General features: G+C 40.6%; 1 pseudogene; it reads right to left on the reverse strand.

Moving 5' to 3' along the window:
* Window positions 1–2508: 2508 nt before the first annotated feature.
* On the reverse strand, window positions 2509–3435 carry LOC142302978 (olfactory receptor 11L1-like; annotated as a pseudogene).
* Between the last annotated feature and the right edge of the window lie 257 nt (window positions 3436–3692).

A 3692-nucleotide genomic window follows, 5' to 3' on the forward strand; every position in this document is an offset into this window, starting at 1 on the left:
CCTTGTTTGCAATTACAGCTAATAATCATCTTTTATAAGACCTAATCAGGCCGGCACAGGTCTCTGGAGTTATCTTGGCCCACTCCTTCAAGCAGATCTTCTCCAAGTTATCTAGGTTCTTTGGGTTTCTCATGTGGACTTTAATCTTGAGCTCCTTCCACAAGATTTCAATTGAGTTTAGGTCAGGAGACTGACTAGGCCACTGCAACACCTTGATTTTTTCCCTCTTGAACCAGGCCTTGGTTTTCTTTGGGTCGTTGTCTTGTTAAAAGATGAAATGACTACCCATCTTAAGATCCTTGATGGAGGAGCGGAGGTTCTTGGCCAAAATCTCCAGGTAGGCCGTGCTATCCATCTTCCCATGAATGCGGACCAGATGGCCAGGCCCCTTGGCTGAGAAACAGCCCCACAGCATGATGCTGCCACCACCATGCTTGACTGTAGGGATGGTATTCTTGGGGTTGTATGCAGTGCCATCCAGTCTCCAAACGTCACGTGTGTGGTTGGCTCCAAAGATCTCAATCTTGGTCTCATCAGACCAGAGAACCTTGAACCAGTCTGTCTCACAGTCCTCCAAGTGATCATGAGCAAACTATAGACGAGCCTTGACATGACGCTTTGAAAGTAAAGGTACCTTACGGGCTCGTCTGGAACAGAGACCATTGCGGTGGAGTACGTTACTTATGGTATTGACTGAAACCAATGTCCCCACTGCCATGAGATCTTCCCGGAGCTCCTTCCTTGTTGTCCTTGGGTTAGCCTTGACTCTTCGGACAAGCCTTGCCTCGGCACGGGTGGAAACTTTCAAAGGCTGTCCAGGCTGTGGAAGGCTAACAGTAGTTCCATAAGCCTTCCACTTCCGGATGATGCTCCCAACAGTGGAGACAGGTAGGCCCAACTCCTTGGAAAGGGTTTTGTACCCCTTGCCAGCCTTGTGACCCTCCACGATCTTGTCTCTGATGGCCTTGGAATGCTCCTTTGTCTTTCCCATGTTGACCAAGTATGAGTGCTGTTCACAAGTTTGGGGAGGGTCTTAATTAGTCAGAAAAGGCTGGAAAAATAGATAATTAATCCAAACATGTGAAGCTCATTGTTCTTGGTGCCTGAAATACTTCTTAATACTTTAGGGGAGCCAAACAGAATTCTTGTGGTTTGAGGGGTTGAAAAATAAATGACCCTCTGAATAAACGTTTCACAATTTAAAAAAAAAAAAGAAATAACATTCTTTTTTGCTGCATTTTACACTTTCAGGCTGATCTACAGTCCAAATGTCACAATGCCAAGTTAATTCCGAATGTGTAAACCTGCTAAATCTGCAGGGGGTTGAATACTACTTGTAGGCACTGTAGACAAAATAACTTTTTTTTCATGTTTGAGAGGTCTCTTTCTTGGGCTAGGAGAAAGAGTAATGACCTGTTCTTAGGAGACAGCAGCAACAGCAGCAACAATGTCTGGGATCCAATGCATGACAATCCCTCCGATTAGCTTTTCTCAATGCCAGAAACAGCAGCAGGTGGCGGGAAATGCTTAGCTCCAGAGCGACTCCATATTCTTAGAGTAGCCTGGGTAATGCACATCTACTCTGTAATCAAAGCAATAGGAGGAAGATATGATGTATGCATCCGCCACCAGTATCATAAGATGGGGCAACTCCAGAATTTAGCTTTTACTAGTCTCCTGCTGCCGCTACAAGCAAAGAGAATAGCTGATTGATGGGGGTACCAGGTGTCAGAACCCAACTATCAGACATTGATGACCTATCCTACTGAAAGTCCATCAATGTATTAGTAATGAACAACCTCTTTAAGTGTCACTCCTGGGGTACAGTAGCCAACTTGTATAGACATAATCTACACTTTTGTGGGCCGACAATACAATTTGAACTCTTTCTCTTATCTGAAGAGGAAGTCCAATCCCTATAAACTTAGCTCAATTTCCAAAAACCCCTTTAATATAATTGCTCCTGATCTCGACAAGTCCTAATAGTAGGAGAGACCAGGATTCTAGTTAGGGGATAAAACTACAGAAAAACTAAAAAGTAAAGTAAAAGTATTGTCAGATATTCCTATGAGTCATACCAAGCACCTGAGCACGGAATCTTGAGAACAATTAAATAAGAGAAGACAGAGTTACAATACAATATTTTATAACTGGATTAGTGATTTCATATAGAACTTCATGCACACTGATTGGTTAAACAGGAGCACAATTTATTGACAATCAGAGCTGTGCACTGATTGGCCAGATCGATGCAAATGTAGATTCAATGAGCGATTGTTTGATACATGTAATGCTAAGGGGGAAAATGGCAGAGAGTGACAGTTCATCCTTATTTTTTGGCAATGAGGCAAAGCAAGAGAAGTAGAAAACTGACAAGGGCGAAATATATCTCTTGTCCTCACCTATAAAGCTGCCTCTACTTGCTCATTTTCATCTGTTACCTCATGGAAAAGCAAATTGTAAAACAACCCACAAAACATGAAATTATTCTAATAAGATAAGTTAAAGTTAAAAATATTTTTGAAGAGTTTCCTGCACGGCTTTCTTAATATCTTTGTTTCTAAAACTGTATATAATGGGGTTGGCCAATGGAGTAAATACAGTATATTGCAAGGAGGTGATTTTAGTCACATCTGAAGATTGTAGTTTTGTTGGAAGATTATAAACACTGACGATTGTCAAATAGAATATGGAGACCACAGTGAGGTGGGAGCTGCAGGTGGAGAAGGCTTTCTGTCTGCTATTTGTTGAAATCTGTAAGATGGTACGGACAATGTTACCATAAGAAATAACAATTATTATGCCTGGAAAAACCATGAATGCAATACTTAGTAAGTTTATTGATAGTTTTATAGGAAATATATCAGAACAGGCCATGTCCTGCAAGGGAACAAGATCACAGAACAGATGGTCAATGATGTTCGGGCCACAGAATTTTAGCCCTGATAATATTATAATGTAAATGAATGAAAAAGAAATTGTGAGTAACCAGAAGATGAAGACCAACCTCAAACACAATGTGATTGTCATGATAGAGACGTAATGGAGGGGATTACAGATGGCCACATATCGGTCGTAGGACATCACTGTGAGGAGAAGAGATTCAGAACCTTCAGCAATACAGAAGAAATACAGCTGGGCCATACAGCCGATAAATGTTATGGTTGCCCCATTATTTAGTAGGACATGAAGCAAGTTGGGGACAATGTCTGTGGGTAGCAAGATGTCAATGGTAGACAGTTGTGAGAGGAGGAAGTACATCGGAGTGTGGAGGTTCTTGCTGGTGGACATCAGGGTGATGATCAGGAGGTTCCCACAGATTGTCACATTGTACACCATTAGGAGAAGACAGAACAAAAAAAATCTCAAATTCTGACTGACTTGAAATCCTAAAAGAAAAAATTCTTTGATCTAAGTCGCATTGTTCTCCTGCATCAAAGACAAACACAAATCAAAGGTAAATTAAATTTAATTTCAAATTCACTTAAATTGCAATTCATATTACATGCAACCAATAATACATTTTTACTTTGTTTGTTGGATTACAATTAAAATTGTTTTTCAATCTAACATACAATAAAGCCACAAATGACTTCCAGGATCTTCATTCTATTTATTTTTCAAATTCCAGATTAAGAGACTTAGAGAATATTCGCTATTTTAACATCCGTTCCATCAGCACAATATCTCAC

Source organism: Anomaloglossus baeobatrachus, chromosome 4 (genome assembly GCF_048569485.1).
Source record: "Anomaloglossus baeobatrachus isolate aAnoBae1 chromosome 4, aAnoBae1.hap1, whole genome shotgun sequence".
Classification (NCBI taxonomy): Eukaryota; Metazoa; Chordata; class Amphibia; order Anura; family Aromobatidae; genus Anomaloglossus; species Anomaloglossus baeobatrachus.